General features: G+C 40.7%; 1 protein-coding gene and 1 long non-coding RNA gene across 3 annotated transcripts in view; one reads left to right on the forward strand and one right to left on the reverse strand.

The window, feature by feature from the left end:
* cdh11 (cadherin 11, type 2, OB-cadherin (osteoblast)) overlaps positions 1-17712 on the reverse strand; it is a 111216-nt gene that overhangs the window by 76156 nt on the left and 17348 nt on the right. The window lies entirely within an intron of this gene.
* Positions 1184-17273, forward strand: LOC105355733 (uncharacterized). The gene is made up of 3 exons (XR_002291778.3): positions 1184-1469; positions 1870-1957; positions 10624-17273. It is a non-coding gene; the product is annotated as an uncharacterized LOC105355733 (long non-coding RNA).

Raw genomic sequence — 17712 nt, forward strand, 5'->3', positions numbered from 1 at the left:
GCTAACTCTTAACCTTGTTAGTAATGTGGAAAAAAAACACACAATTTGGCAGTGCTGCATGTTAGCCATGTTAGCGTATTTACAATACACCGTACTTCCAACCTGACACCATTAAAACAAACAGTACGGTGACTACACTAACTCTTAACCTTGTTAGTAATGTAAAAAAAAAACACACAATTTGGCAGTGCCACATGTTAGCCATGTTAGTATATTTACAATATTACATGACCTTATGTGCAATTCGTAAAGAAAATAGCACTATGGATTGATGTTTTTTTTAGAAAAAATGTTGAGGCTTTTGAGTGCGTCTACTAGTACTGGAAAATACTGTAGTATACAGGCATGTTTTTGGTTTTTAGGCAATTAACACTTTTTCTTTTTTCAAAGACATTTTGTCCAACTTTTATTTTGCTTAGTTATAATAACATGTCAGTGTTTCCCGGTTCCTTTTTTTATCACTGGTGTAAAAACGGGCTATCATTGTCTTGCCCACTAATTAGCAAGTCCAGTCAGAGTGCCGGAGGCCTGCATTCTCAGTGTGTCTCCTCTGAGAGCGGCTCAGTTGCTCCAATGAAACACTGCATTCAAATGCTCTGGTGGCAAAAGAGCAAAAAATGATTGAAAACCGAAAGGAAAAATTCATGAGGCTGGATGAGCGATGATAAATGTATTAGCACCAGATGACATTTCCATCACCACCTCATCGATCACCATGGGGACATTTCAAATGGTGGCCTCGTGTGTGTTGGAGTGGGTGTGTGTGTGTGCCAGATGCAGAATCGAACACACCGGGAATGACAAATGCAGGAAAAAGAAAAACTTGCAGTGAGCAGAAAGGGCACATGAGAGTGACACGTTGCATATGTGAACACAACCAAACCAAAAGAACAGTGTCGTCTTTTTCAGTGCACAAACTTCCCAAATCCTACACTTTCACAGTTTAAAGTACTACAGAGCTGTGGAGAAAACTTCACTCGACAAAAGAGCATCAGCTTCTGCAAATCTAGCACAGACACACTAATCATATATCCTCCTGTTGTTTGCATAATTCTCTCATGCCTGCAAAAATCACAAAGGCAGGCAAAGCTCCCTCTTGACAATGAAGATGATCTGCAGATTACGCGTCCACCTGCCCTCTGAGCCCGGTTGCCTGATGAATAACCTGAACCAGTGCGTTTGCAGGATGAGGTGCAAATGGCTCCGTAAATCTGGCCCTTGTCCCCCTGCTCTGCTCTTGGTATTCAGCGGGTGCTCTCTTGCAGCTCAGACTCTCTTATCTAAATCTCCATTCAGACAGAAAAAAAAGACAGAGCTGCAGCGAATGAGTGAGAGATAGATAATGCAGGTCACTCTCCAATGACAGCTCTAAAAGGCAACTGGGGAGAGGAGAGGAAGAGCGGAGGGATGCAGAAAACTGTCTATGGATTTCTGTTCTGTGCTCAGTCCCTGGGATGCAGGCAGACTCTGTAAGTAGCTTGCTCTCAAAGTTACAGTACATCTGCTTGTTTTTTAGGCTAACGGCGACTTAACTGGTTATTTTAAGAGTCGCTTTAAGCCTCTGGCATTGATAAATCAGCAAGACACAACCGCCATATGTCTGAGTAATGGAAAGTTAAGCTGAGCAACTGTGAGCAATATTAACTCTCGCCAACGTAAGACAGACTGAACCCTTTGTCTTTTGTCTGCTCATTTGTGTTTAACATGTCGGATGTATTCTTTTCAGTTTAAATGAAATCACATTTGTTTGTGTTCCTATTTAAAATCTTTATTTGACACCAGGAAACTTCTTGTGTCTATTCTCAACTTGTTTCAGCTATCTCCATCATGTTTTTATGCCATGTGGTTCATGTTGGCCCTCCCTTTCAGAGACGCGGTAAAGTGCAGATTTGGGGTTGTCTCTGCTGTGATCGACATTCTTGAACAACTCTACTAAGCGAATAGAACTGGAGAAAAGGTGAGGGCTCAACTACTAAACAGGATTCCAGCTCAGCATCATCTAGGTTTATTTGTAATATTGACACATGAACACACAAAGTGACCGTGGTGCAGAGGTGAAGCGGTCGACTTCTGATCAGAAGTCAGTTGTTTGCCTTTCCCGTACATCTATCAAAGTGTCCTTGGGCAAAACACTAAACCCCACGATGTTACTGGTGGTTACAGGTTGTGTTCGGCAGCAAAGCCGTCATCAGTGGGTGAACAGGACTGTGACTGTAGAGCTCTTTGGCCCTTAAACCAAGGTGGTAAGGCACTGTATAGGCATCTGCCATTTACCATAAAAGCTACATTGATGGAGTTTTGACATCTTTAGCTCTATGTGAGCACTGCTTCATTATGTAGTATACATTTTTTTGAATGGTTTTAAGTCTTTTAGACTGTAACACCAGCAGGATGGGAAACTCTGGAAAATTCAAATGGATTTTTGGTGTGTTCTGGGTAATAGAGCAAGCACTGGGCTATAAACCATGCTTAACCTCTTAGGACCCAAGCTAATATTTGAGCTAACCCTCTACGTACATAGTGGCAGGGACTTATTTAAGCAGAATTAACTACTGTCCACGCCTACAAATGCCAGATTCAGATTTGTGCTGTGAGCTACTATTTCTGTGCTCCTCATAATGCCCTCACAGCCCCGATGATTCACCTGTACTTATTGGTCCTTAGAAAGTTCATCTCCATTCAACCCCACGTGTACCGCACCATAGCACCTTTACAAATGACCCAAGACTCCATTCTCCATTTTTCTCCATTTTTTTTGCTCTTTCACATCAGAACTATCTGAGGAAACATAACGTCACAAAATGCAAAGGCGTGTATCAAGGCGCCATGGAAAGTGGGCACTGCATTCGTTCAATTTATGATCACAGTTGTGGGTAAAAATATAGACTGATCAATAACCTGACACCTTTACTCTTTGGTCTCCTAAAGTGTGGGTGTTGTCTGTATAACTCCGGCTGTAACTGAGCCGTGAGTAACTAAAGTAGTTTAGATTGGGTCCACATGAGAGAATCAGTCTCCCGTTTTGTACGCAGTGGTGAATAAAGACATCCAATAGCTTCTCAGGAAACAGAGGTTACGGATGTACGAGTGCAACTCGTCTTTCAAAGCCATTCCCGTTGGAAACATAAGAATTTGGAAAGTAAACAGTTGGAGCCATTTGGATCACATGATGAGAAATGTGAAACTTGTCATTCACGCCGTGGCTGACATCCAAATCCTCGATTTTATTCTCGGCTAATTCTACCACATACTCTTTCCGCGTCGTAATTCCTGTCAAGTTCATTCCTGAAGATCGGAGGGGTGGAACTCAAACTGCATCTGATCACAAATATATGCACAGAAACCCAAGCAAGCCCCTGTTCCTGTCTTCTACTCTGTCCTCATCTGAGGAGGGAGTAAAAATGAAAAAGGTCCATTAGGTCCATGGATTGTTTGTTTTATCATCGGGCTCTTCCCTGCGGCACAGCTGAGACGAGCGACATTTATAGACGTTCATTTATCTTTCTCGATTACTCTCAATCTCCTCTCTACCTTTACCTGTCTCCCTCTCTCAATCCTGTCATTACTTCCCCCAGCACCTCCTCCTCTTCCTCCTAACCTGAGGCGGGCAGTAAACTCCAAACTAAATTGAATTTGGCATGTTCTTAAGCTGCCGTCTGATGCGGTGCTCCGAGCGGGCGCCAGCTTCTCTCCCTGTGATATTTTCATACGAGCACTTCAGTGCCACATGTGGCAGCTTGGAAGTTGTGGTGGGAGCTAATAAGCCGCACCAGCTATAAAGACTAAAATAATTAGAATCCATTTTTGGATAGTAGTGAGCCAAGACCACATTACTCTAAAAAAACGGTTGCTGTAGAGTCGGTAACGAGATATTGGAACGTGTACAGAATCAGAGCCTTACTGTTTTATCATTTAGTGAGCCTGGGAAGCGTTTAGATCTAACAGGCATAACTGGAGTAAATGCTGCTGTCGGGGGTACACCAATGATAAAAAGGAATTGAGTTTCCCTGCAACATCTTTGTCCTCATCCAGGTAATACGATGTGCCGTGCGTTAAGGCACTTTGTTTGCAGTTTGTATCCACCGTGTGTCTTTGAGCTGGATGTAATGTGATACAGCCTTTTCATTTAGGAAAGGAGACACAGTCAGCAGCTTCGGGTTATGACCCCTGCAAGAGGACACTCACACGCATGCTGTAACCTGCCATGAAATTGATTTCAAGGTCAAGTAGCAGAATAGGAGGCTGCTGCTGCCATTTGAATGTTGTTTTCCAGTTACCTTGTAATCTGATTACCCCAAAAAGCATGTGTGATGGAGTATTTCTCAGGGCAAACCAAAGACTACACTCTGGCTGCTTTATGTCACTACATTTGTCAAACATTGAGATATATATTTCATATCATAATGCCATTTACTTAAAGTCCCTCTCCTATCACCTCTTGATCTATTGTCAAAGCTTTCCAAGTGGTATTTTAATTATAATTATAGCATTAGTTCAGTAAAAATTTCCCTTCCCATCTGCGTTGCTAAATAATTTGGAGCGGGAAGCTTTTTTGTTTCTACATTACAAATAAGCTCTTTTTCCAACTGCTTTTTTTCACTCTGCTTTGGATTCGCAATACACGTTTGAGCTCAATTTTTCATTATATATGTCCTCCATCATTGACATGAGCATGTTAAAAACACAATCTTTATTGGAGTGGGTCTTTAAAACAATTGTAGGTACAACATCATTGGATGCTTTGGTCACTTTTTGTATCTGTTGCTTCCTTTTGCCTGAACCTCAGTGCCCTGTCCATCTCCTGTGTAAAATAATCAGATTACATGCAGATTTACTGCCAGGCTGATTCAGATGATTGACACTCTTTACTCTATTTATATTTTCCAAATTAAAGTCCTTTGATGTGTGATCAAGCTTTTTAATGTAAATTATTAAGCATGTCACTGAATGGTAACCTAATTTTGTGTCTTTGTTCACCAGTAACTGGAACAAACGTGTAACAAATGAATTTGAGGCTCATGAAAGAAGTGGAGTTTTGCTCTGGAATATGATCGATGACGGCACACACCAGAATAAGAGGAGAAGGTATTAGAGCTGCATGGGCATCCTCTCACCTTTAGTTAGCCGGACATGTCATCGTGAAGCTTCGGAGGTTTGGTGTCGCACAAAGTCTTTCCATCGTTTTTTTTTTTTTTTTTTTTTTTTTTAGTATATATATACCGGTATATATATCATCAGAAAAAATGCCACAATAACATGTTTAAAACACAAAAGATACCAGTTTAAGGAGTCTTTAAACTGGTATCGTACGCATGAATGTGAGCTTATCCTTGTCTGTTTGGTGTGTTGCAGGCTTTGTTTGCGCACAAACTTTTGTTCCTCTTCCTCTCCAAAACGGCAGCGGCTTGTTGTGAGGAGTAACTGAATGCGTATAATCATTAAATTACTGTTCACGATTGGATTTTTGATGATAAATGATACCCAACCATGGGTTTCAAAATAGATTTTGGCTAAACCAACACTTAATTCTGCAGACCTGCACCACCAGGTCTTTGTGTTTGGATCGAAGTGTCTCAGGGGAGCTGAGTGAGGCTCTGCGTTGAAGTCATTGCCTCTCAGAAGTAGGCCTCATCTTGGTAGTAATGACTCGGAGGAGCTGAGAAGCAGCAGTAACTGGATCAATGAGGATGCTGCGGTTAGGAAATAGGGTTTGTCGTCATCAATTAGAGCCTCAACTGCCGTTAGAATAGAAAAAAAAATGCCATTTGGTGGAGAACCTTCTCTGTCGTTGCCTTGTTTTCTAGTTATTGTAGCATTTGCAGCGAATACATTCTCTCCACCCTCTCAACAAGTTGAAAAACTTAAACGAAGTTGATGTCAAAGTGAAATCTGCTTCATCCTTCTGTGTTCGCTCCAGCTCATGCACCCAAACACCTTCAAACACACATTAAACACTCTGCAAGTGTCAAATGTTTTCCTTCCAATTCTTTGATTCTGATGCATCCCTGCTCCAAACCTCCCCCCGTGCCGGTACCTGGATCTGCCTGTTAATGAACAGTGACGTTAGCTGATGTGTGAAGTGTGCAAGCGGCACAACACGGCAGACGATGTTTGAAACCAAATTCCTTTGTGTCTTCTGTTCTGGTTTGCTTGAGTTTTGCTCACTGACTGAGTCGGGACGGCTCTAAAGTTTTTATTTCTGAATGTTTTTGTCGCATTTTTTTTTTTTTTTTTGCCAATCACAAAAAAAAAAAAAAGTCCAGGAAATCACATTCTGTCCTTAATCTCTCCTCCCACCTGTGATCACAAATATGTCTCCACCCGTCTCCTTTATGTTCCTTTCTTAAAAAAGAAAGAAAAAAAAAGAACTTAAACAGAGGATTTAATGTCAACAGCAGTCACACTCATGCCCACTCTCAAATAGCGGGACAGCTTTATAAAAAGGTTTGTGTCACACTCCATCTCAAGCGCCCCCCCACCACCCGTCACACAATCTCATCCGCACACACACGAGCTCCCTGCAGCCACCGAACTGAAAAGCTACTTCAGAGGAATAATAGAGCGGTGGCTTTCCTGCTGCCTGTACGTGTGTGGCCACGTGTGGGTGTGTGCTTCTGAGAGCTCGCTTTTGTGTTTTTTCTGTGGGACGGAGAACACGAACCGCTGCAGACTTGCAGGCGGAATGCAGAAATGGATTGCTGAATTGCACCGGTCAAGGTGATTTGCAAAGACTGCTGCATTTGCTGTGGATGCTGTGCAGTCGAATGGAAAAGTGTGTTCTATAACCCCCCCTGCATGAAGGTCCTACATTTTCCTGTCAAATGTCTCCAATGGAAACCTTTACAATTGTCAATTTAAAACAAAACTTCTTTTTTTTTCTGTATCGTCTTTGCTCTAATATCTATTATTCATTAAGAAATATGGACATGTTATCATTTCTAATAGCACAGTGGTTTAGTGGAACGGTGTCTGCTTTGAGACCAGTAAGTCATGGGTTCTGTTGATGTGGAGCAATCCCGCCCCCTTACCATCAGGAATAATTGAGAGCTCTCTGTTTACACCAGGGGGTCTCAAAGTTGGTGTAGCGGACTCGACACTAGACTGAGAGCTAATTTTGGTGAGAAAAAAATGGAAAAACAGAAAAAGTTGTTTTTAATAACGTAAATGACCAAGTGTCATTTGTACAGTTAACCAGGCCCTCCAGATGTTTCCCCAGATGCTGCTACTCGTCTAGTAATTGTATCGTTTGACAGACTTATTTCTTCAAACTTTTTCTTTTGCTCTAGTCTAGTCAAACAATGTCAGCTACTTTCAGCTTTTATTCTTTTACAAGCTCCCCATCTTGTAACCCTTGTGCTATCCTAGGCACTTTAATGTTGGGAGTTGGGTCATCTAGACCCACTAGACAGTGCGTTGAACCTTTTTTCTTCAATGATTTGTGATCTTCACTGGTGTCCATGGATTACATGAAATCTTTCCACCTTTATCCACCTTTGTCATGGTAGGCATCTTGACCCCATCGGATAGCACAGGGGTGAAGGGCTAGCTACGCTGGGCCATTTCCAAAGCCAAAACGTAGCTAGCTTCTGTCACAGCTTCACCGGATGTAGCCATTTTTGTAAACATCTGCTGTGTAGCATAGCCTCTTTGTAGTTGTTGTTTTAACATATGTTTAACATTGACGATTTATATCGGTTCTTTTAGCATTGCATTTACCTGCTTACAAATCAAGGATGACTTTATCCAGCCCATGAGGTACGACAAAGTAGCCATTGGTCCACTTAGCTTGAAAGCGCCTTTTCTCCTCTGCAACACAACGTTTTTCCTCAAAGACGTGAGCAATAAATGGACTTTTTCAGCCAGAGTTCTCATCCAGATTCCAGCTCAGACGAGGAAAACAAAGACCGTCCTGGGGGGGGGTTCCAAGCGTTGGCGCCCAGACTCTGGAACACTCTTTCCAGTCAACTGAAGCCCTTAAAATGCACTTTTTTATACCAGCAGCTTTTAGTTAAATTCAGGTTTTTATCTTGCTGAGATTATTTGATCTTTGATCAGTTATATTCATAGTTTTATCCGTTTTTTGTGTTGTGAAGAACTTTGGGATTCTTTGAGGCAAAAAATGCTCCATAAATAAACTTTGCTTGCCCGTACGTGTCTGGCATTGCAATTAAGCCAAAGTGTTTGGTATGAGTTTGATGTGCCCACATTTATAATGTGAACTCCCTAATGAGACGTTAATTGGTTTGAGTTTCGTTCCATGGGAATTTGTCACATAGACTAATTAATTTACATTTTTACAAGCAAGTAAAATTCCTATCCAGAATAACAAATGAGGCAATAGTGGGAAGGTAGTAAATTCATTTCTCATCGGCATCATAAGCCCAATTAAAGTAAATAAAGACGTAAAAGCAGAAAGAGTTTGTGCCAGCAGCAACATGTCTGCAGCAGGAAAGGAATGAGAAGCTACAGAAGATGCTAGAGAGCAAACGCAGGATTTTTCTTTAATCTGTCATTATTTGGATGTTTTATTTAGGTCAAGAGACGCGTGGACGAACACAAAGAGGAAAAATGCTTAGCTTGTTTGTAAAGTCCAACCTGATGATGAATAGCCCAATCGGCTTGTCGTTGTCCCCAAAGCTTGCAGAGCTACAAGCACGCACAGCGAAATCTGTCACAGATCCTCTCAAAACAGCCCCAGGGGGTTCGCAGAGAGAGCCGGAGTTTCAGATGAAGACAGATGAGAGAGTCCAGAGAAGCTGGGTGTGTCCTGGGCTGCAGATAAGCGGAGTAAAGGAAATAAAAACCAGGACAAAACTCTCTGGGAGGGCATCAACCTGTTCCTTCACTCACACCTATTTTTAGGGTTCGGTTACAGCAGATCTCAAAGGTCTGTTTGTGCTTTTACAAGACCGCTGTGACACTACCTGCCTATATCTGGATAGAAAAATGGTTTGGCTAAATTGGAAAATTAGGGTTTTATGAACAGGTTAAAGCCCACTGTTGGCTTTAGTAACGTTACAAGCCTTTAAAATGAAATCCCACTCTAGTCTAAGAATTGATAAGGTTATGCGTTGGACGTTAAATGGATACTCCACCTGGCATAAACCACTTTAACCGGGGTTAAAGCATTCTCATCAAGCTAAACATATTTTCAAAAGAGCAAAATGAAGCCTCTGATTGATTTCTGGATCAAGAATTTGAACTATCTGCTGGAGGAGTCATCTCCTTCATGGAAGGCTTTTCTTAAAAGGGAAAATAATTTTCTTTTCACAGTGTTTTTTTTTTATGCGTCTTTATTCACTTTTTGATGTCAGAATTATGTCAACTGAAATAGTTTTTGTGTGTGAGGACTTTTGTATCCTTGTCATAAGCAAATAAAGCCTTTGAAAAAGATAGAATGACTGCAAGAAAGAAAAGAAACATAAATTAAATACTTCTTTCACAATACAGCGAGTGAAATATATAAAATATATCTATTTTCAAGGCCCTAAAAAAGGATGCTAAGAAAAGACATATTTTCCCTTCATTTCAAGGCTAAATATCTGTTTTTGTCTGTTATTTTCATTATTTAAAATTAAATATGATTATAGTTTTATATATTGATTAATGTAAGATTTGTTTCCCTCAGATTAGACTAGTTTTCTGTGGGTTTTCTTTTTCATTCTTTTTTTCAAAAATGGCAAAAATGATATAATTACAAAGGTTTGTGTACTTTTACTCTGTAGTTTTTGAGTTATTAGTACATAAACATAGTAAATTTAAGTGATGATATATTATTAAAAATTGTCCAGTTTTAACTTGAATAAAGTTTGGTGCATAATTCATGGCCATGATTAGTCTAAAGTTGTTCTAAAAGTCATCTCACAAAGATTTATGTACTTTTACTGTGTAGTTTTTGATTAATTAGTACATAAACATACCCTTTTTGACTGAATATACTGTATAAGTTGTCAACTTTTAATTCAAATTTGAAGTGACCTTGGTGCACATACACACACACACACACACACACATATATATATATATATATATATATATATATATATATGTATATAGTGTTAAACTTCCCAGGAACTAACATTTCCCCAACATGTTTATTGCCTATCATTTTTCTTTTCACATGGAATATCTTAGCCAGCTAAGTGTGGACAGTCCCTCCACCTCAGTGTCAAGTTATTTCTACTTTTTGTTTCCTTTTCTTAAAATGAGTACAGCCCCAGCTGTGTTATGATTCACAGAAAAACGTGGTTTTATGGAAAATGACATATCTAGTCGTCATTACAGTCATTTTGGTTTAAGACGATGAGAGTTTGAATGTTTCTGCTACAAACAGCATAAAGAAAAGTTTATAACCAAAGTCAATCTTTGACAAGTTGGCATTAAAACATAATATCTAGGGGTCTCTAGTTTTTGTATTTGTTGTTAGAACAAACAGAAAACAGTAAAAATTATTTTTTTTCCATTTTCTGTAACCTCTTTTCTGCAGTTTCAAGGTTTCTCTTCCGAGTGATTTAACATCCAGACGAATCACTCAGGTGCCTTTAGACCTTTAAGCCAGTATTTTTAGATCAACTGGGATTTTCTGAAGATGAATTTGTGACCTAAACGTTTGGTTGTTTACAGCTACAACCCTGACTGCTGAGAGGAATAATTAAAGGGAGGAGCGGCGCAGACCCCCAGAGTGGCTCCTCCAAGGACAGCCATGACAGAAACGGGATTTTTTTTACGTGACAGATCTGCAGCTCTCCTGCTAAGCCACCTACACACACATTCACACACACACACACTTTTTCTCCTGCCTGTTTTCTTGTGAATACAAGCAGCTTTAATGTTTTGTCATCTTTCCTCCGTGTAGAGTAAGTCTACCTATGTTGTATTTCCAGTGACGTCAGACGTTTGTTTTAGACTCAAAAAAAGGCTAACATCACTAATTATGAACTTTTTTTTTGAGTAAAAAAAAAAGAAGGTTATGTTGATCACTATGTTGATGCTGAAAATATAAAGGGGGGTGTTAATCTAATGACTGATACATCCCTCTGTGAAATTAAAAATGTTATTTCTTTTCTAAACGTGTTGCTCATCTGTTTTCTTCATGAAAAACATTTAAAGTTTGACACTGTACAATAAAAAGTAAAGAAAAGGGTTTCAAAGTAGTCAGTGCCTCTTCTCATGATAAGCACACTTTCTCTGAAACCCTTTAGGGTCCCAGGGTTGCTGGAGCCTATCCCAGCTACTGCTGGGCAAGCAAGATCCATTCATTAACTTTTTGGAGTGTGGGAGGAAACCGGAGTACTCGGAGGAAACCCACACATGCTCGGACGCACAGAATGGTCCCAGCTGGGATTTGGACCAGTGTCTTATTGCTGTCGGGTGGGAGCGCTAAGCCAAGGTCTCAAACTCAAGGCCTCCATGGTTTCCAACTAACCTGTCATTGAAGCTCCTTAATTGTTAAACACCTGATCCAGGTAATCTTAATAATAATTTCCCAAAAAGCAGTGGGAATGGCGGCCCTGACACGCCCCTTTCTACCGCTACCCCTCTGTGAATTAGGTGCGATCAAACGTTAAGATATCTACATTATTTATTTTATGCTGTCATTTGTTTATATTTGCCAAGGACAACTTATTTATAGTGTAACTTTTGATTTAAATGTTATAATCACTTAAACACTACAAAGAGGCAGAAACATTACAAACCAATGTAAACCCTATTAAAAAACACATTATCAGTCATCAAAATTCATTTTTGCATTAAAGTTGCTTTGTCAGGGTTGATACTCTCTGAATTTTTTTTGTTCTAGTTTTCAGTTGCTGCATGTTGTGGCAATGCATGTGTTGTAAAATGAGCTCTTTGAACTCTCTGAGGACAATCAGGATAAGATTAGACGGACGGAGGCAGATGATTCGCTGTAGCGGCCAAAGAGAACAGCCGAAAGACAAAAAATAAAAATATATCCTAAAGCTCGGCATCATAACAGCTACTAAAAGTCTTTAAAGATGTGTGTCTAACAATAATTGCATATCAGTGTGACAGTTGTTAAAGGGAAGATTTACTTTGATCACAAAAACAGCATTTTGGTTCAGAAAAATGAACTGATTGGTTAGAACTTTTCCTGTTTGAACTCAGTTGTGTGTTTACGTGTATTTAGGTGAATTAAATTGAATTATATGTACAGGCACAAAATCCTCAGGTTTACATTGTGTATTTCACTTGCACTCTTGATTTTTAATTGGGATTTTTGCACAGTTTTATGTTTCAATGTTCTTTTCAGCACCTTTTCATGATTTTAGTACATGACTCTGAATGCAGTTGAGGCTGAATGCAGATGTGGTTGACTAAAATAAACGGATGTGATAGTCACAAGATCTATAGGCGTCTGCAGGAAAAGAATGGAAAGCTCTTGCTCAGATACATCACCGGCACATCTTTGCCTTTCTGAATGTGTTCTTCAGTCTCTCGGTGTCTCAGCGCAGAGGTTGTTTTTGTTTGCCTTAACTCATTCAGTAAGTCTTTCCGCCAACTTTGTGCTCTCACACCAAGAATTCCAACCGCCAAAGAAGGCTTTTATTTTGGCAAACATTCCACTGTATTGTGATGCACCAAGCGAGCCGGGTTAGTGGCTTCCTGTCTGTTGTTGGGGAGACTGCCGGCTGCTGCAGACTGTTCACCAGGAACAAACAACAGCCACGGAAAAGACTAGAAAAACAGAGGAGCTGTCTGCATCATAGTCGCCTCGTTTGTTAGCCGCTCATTCTGCGCCAGTGTGTGTTTTACCTCCTGCGGGTTCTCCCTGCGGGTCCAGCACACGCATCATTAAAACGTGCTTCCCTCAAACTGCAGTTTACTGTAGTGTTATGCAAATGAGCTGTTGTTCTTGTTGCCTCTGTCTGCTTCCTGCATGGAGCTCTTTACTACCTCAAATCTCTGACATCCACTAATATAATATCCCTTGTGCTATCTTGTGGGGTCATCTGGACCCCACAAGACAGTACGCTGAACCCTTTTTCTTCAATGATTTGTGATCTCCTCTCCACCTTTGTCATGGTAGGGATAACATGTCAGTGTGAGGGTAGGGTCATCTGGACCCCATAAGATAGCACAAGGGTTAACAGCAGGACTTCCTCATCCACAGCCCTTACCGGACCACCCAAGCACAACCAAATCCCTTTTCAGTGCGTCCCCTTTGTTTCAACTAAATGTCATGCTAACTCGTGGCTTGGTCACATGCGCCCGAACGGGGGTCGACCTTGTGACTTGTGAAGCCACCTGATGGGACGTCATGAAAATGGAACGTAGCACTGTCGTGCGTGCGGTAAGTGAAGTATTTGTAAGAATAATGTACAGGCAGTGTCACACAGCCAGCTGACCAAAATTGGTCATATGTACGCAAACGCTGCATGCATGGGGTGTGCAGGTGAGGTGTAGCGCCCATAAGACGCCCGTGGGTTGCCCTCACACACTACCCACTGATTGTCTAATTTCCTCCATTCTAACAGCTAAGCACAGAGCATGCACTTCTCCACTGGACAGCACTTCCAGGTCCCTTGTGTAGTATGCAGGTATGGCAGGGGATTTAAAAATGAAACATCTGTACGACACACCTGCAGAAGCCTCGTGCCTGTAGAAGAAAATGTGCACGAACATTTTTGTCCTGCAGGGCCACCGAGGGGTCTACAATCTTACAATTTCGTGAGGACCACCTGCGTGCCCTGTACAGATTTGCCCATTTTTCGCCCACAGACGGCCCATCCACACACAAGGGCAGTTGTGACTAACCATCCCCCTTCAGTATTATTGTATTCTCACAAAAGAAATGGGTCTGTGAAACAAAACACACATCAAAATGTGTACAACTGTTCGCCTTATAAATGAGTTTTGGCATTTGAAAGGCCAAAGAAACTTCACATCTATTCCTCTGTGACTTTCATCTGGTGTTTGTGCTGAGAGTTGACGTTACGAGCAACGCTGTGACCTTGGCGCTCGTAATGAAATTGAGATGAGGACTGTGCTTAGGGGAGGCTTTTCTTTGGATGTAAAGGCAGAGCGTGAATGCAGAAGCAGTGGTTTCAGGGCAATAACTTCAGCGAGGGTTCCTCACCAACAGTTATGAGATGAAGAAAAGGAGAAATAGAAGCTGGGCTGAGCCAAACGTTTGCCCATGGAAAATGGAGAGCATATGAAATATGAGTAATAGTAGTTGGGGAGGTGGGGGTGGACACACTGAACCCAGACATTGCTTAGCATGCCCAATGCATCTAGTGCCAAAAATAGCTTGGGATTTTGCCAAAACAACACACCAGTTCATGCACATGGAGGAGCCGGGGCCCCAACCATGGAAAACTCATCAAATTAGGAGTCTTGGGGGGGAAGGAGAAAAAAGAGAGAAAGAAGTAAAGAATCCCATCAAAGTAGGTAGTTTGAGTCTGTGATTGCTGTCAGAGTAGGTTTGTCTCAACAGAGCTGTTTGTGGCTCCACACAAACCTTTCCAACCACACACTCCGGAGTCGCTTCTGCTTTTTCTTTTTTTTTCTTCTTTTTTTTTGATGTTTCTATTTCTCTGTCGTGTTTCCTTCCTTTTTCCACCTACAAACCGCAGTTCCCCTGCTCTCCTTCCCCTCCCTGTGTTTTTTTTAAAATTCCATGGTCAGTACCCGAAATGTCTGGAAAATGCTGACAAACCTCAGGAGCATATGCTTCAGCCAAAATATCCTATATTTATATATATATATATATATATATATATATATAAGTGGATATGATTTAAGGCTATTCCATCTTTGAGCTTCCCAGAGGTGGAAGTAACTTTTCCACAAACAGCTACAGCCGTTCATTTCAGTCTGTTCTCGTCAACTGAAAATCTGCCTCATTGCTAACTAATTAAGCATTTTCTGTCTGTTCCCACCTGTATTTGCCTTAATGCACTTTTATCCACGGAGCTTTTCTGCCTCGCTGCCTTGACTCCCTCCTCTCCCTCTCAAGGATGAGTAAATTCTCGTTTATATTCCGTTCATCGCGCAAGTGGACACATTTGCATTCAGAAGTGTGGCTCATCTGAGGAATTTCAAAGCTGTTTCCAGTTCAAGACACCGCTCTTAACAAAAAAAGGGCCTCCTCTCAACGTTGTGAGTTTGGGGGCCACCACAGTGACCCGCCGTCGACACATTCACCGGTGTTTCTGTCAGCCTGCTTATCTTCCAGTTGTCTGTCGGTTTGTGCCTTCAGGCCTCCATCTTTTATTGTTCTGGACAGATAAAGAGATTGAGTCGCACAAAAAGGGGGGGGGGCTGCAAAATCACTCACACACAGACACATTCATGGCTGTGCAGACACACACACACAGACGCACAATCAGATGGCTCTTTGGATGAAAGGGTCATTGTGGTAGCGCAGCAACAAATCCTGGCAGCACTCTACAGCTAGCACACTCACACACTTGTGCGCGTGCACACACACACACACAATTCTTCCTACACAAAACACTTCTTGTCTTTAGAACCAGGAAGCTTGACCCACCTGAACTCATAAAGGAACACACACAGTCACAGATAACTGACTTTAGGGGACTCCACTGTGGCTTGCATGACTTTTGTGTAGATTCTATACTTCATCTAAAGAAGGTTTTTACTTTTTATATGCATTATATACAGATACTAAGTTTACCTTCATGATGTGGCTTTATGAAAAACGTAAAAAGAAAAGACAAAAGAGTTAAAAAAAATGTCCCCACGGCACCACGAAAACCACATTGGCACACATACTCACACACACGGACACATGCAGGGGACTAACCCCTAATAAAGGTGGATTAGCCTCATTTACAAATGTATGGCTTTGTGGCTGACCCATCAGCAAAAGTGGTGGCAGCGAAGCCCAATGAATTATTCAGCTCCTCCTTAGGGGTTAAAATGGGTGGAAAAAGGGCTTTTCAGGATGTGAAAGGATGACAGAGCAGACGTTTAAAAAGTCCAGATTAAGATAAGAGGAGAATGACAGACATTCAGATGACTCATTTCCTTTAGTTTGATCACCTAAAGCACAAAATAATAAAAAGGGAAAACATCGGATCTCACAGTTACGCCAGAAATACAGCACAGATTAAATGCATTAATACAGGAAATTCAGAGGTAAACCTATTAGGGTTGGGCGATAAATCAATTTTACAGATACATTCATATTTGTTGTTTAGGAATATTTATTTTGGGGAAAGTCTGAATTTCATTTGGGCTTCTATTGTTCCGAAAAAGGTTAGTCCGTCAAAACGTCAAAATGCTAGCTAGCAAAAGCCTGTTCTTGAAACAGAAGAGTTCTACGGAACTGCTTCGGTTCTGTGACTTTAGAGTTAGAGCAACAAACCACACACAGCAAAATCTGTCTGAAGGCTGTTGCTAACAAAAGTGGGAGTATTAATAATTTCCAAACCTGATACAGACGGTCTGTCGAGTGAGAAAAGTCTTTACAAAATGCTAAAGCTAGCAGCAGCTTACAAAACACCTGCTGCAGCGTTTTACAAACATTTTTTACAGCTTGTATTTACTTTGTGTTCAGGCCAAGTACCAAAAGAAACGTTAAAATAAAATAGTATTTCTTAAACAAATTCCGTCATTTCTATTTTTGTTAAATAATCTAAAAGGAGGCAGAAAAAATATAGATCAAAATCGGACGTCAAATGTGACTGTTTTGGCCACGACGCTTAACTCTAAAACGATTGAAAAATATCAAATATATAATATTTTGATTTATATTTATAAGTTATTTAATTTATATTAATCATATTTTAATATATAAAACTTGTTTTTTTTTTTACAAAAGAGTTACTTCAGAAGAAAAAGAACCAATTGATTAAAAAAACAACAGATAAAACTTCAAACTTCAAAATAATAGATAACAAATAGTACTAATTCAGGAGAAGTCGTAGCAACTACTGACATGAAAAAATAGTAATAAAATAAAATCAACTTTTTTTTAAACAGGATTATATAAATTTTATGATGGCAGAATTTGTTTTAGTTTCTAGTCTTTGTGTGAAGCTTCAGCATAAATGATTTCCAAAACTGCAAAAAAGTTGCTTTTTTTGCAAAAAAAAAAAAAGGTGTAGGATGGGTTGAAAGGTTAAAAGAATTAAAAGTGTCTCTCAAGGCAATGAGAGACATTAAACATTAGTTAAAGGGAAAAACAACAGCAGATTCAGAATGCATGACTCCTATGACCTCCACTTTTTCCGTGTCCGATAAGAAAACTAGATTTTGTAGAACCTCCACGCAAACACATGAGTGATCTGAGGACGTAAATGTGGAAATTAAACATTCCTCCCCATGACGACTGCTGGCCCTTGGTGGCCTTGAGGACAAAGGTGAAACAAATCTGTGTCCATCTGTCCTTCTACCCCCACCTCTCTCTTTTTCTTTCAGTCTCAGCCTTTTTCCTTCATCAAACCTTTGATTACAGTCCGTCCAGGCGTGTGTAAGTGTGTCAGGCGTGTTTGCGGTGCGTCTGTGTGCGTCGCTGCTTTAGACTAACAAACCCCCATCCTCCCCTCTATCAGCACACATTCAGTTTCTAAAGGCCAGAGAAGTTTTGGAGAGTCATTCCAGATGTTCCAAGCATCTTATTCTAACAAAAACATCCTCTTGGTTTCGGTTTCCTTCTTTTTCTCACTCATCTGGCCTTTTATTCTCTCTTTTTTCCCCACAGCCTCCTCTTCATCCTCACTT

The sequence above is a fragment of the Oryzias latipes genome, chromosome 15 (assembly GCF_053564925.1).
Source record: "Oryzias latipes strain Hd-rR chromosome 15, Olatipes_Hd-rR_3.1".
NCBI classification, from domain to species: Eukaryota; Metazoa; Chordata; class Actinopteri; order Beloniformes; family Adrianichthyidae; genus Oryzias; species Oryzias latipes.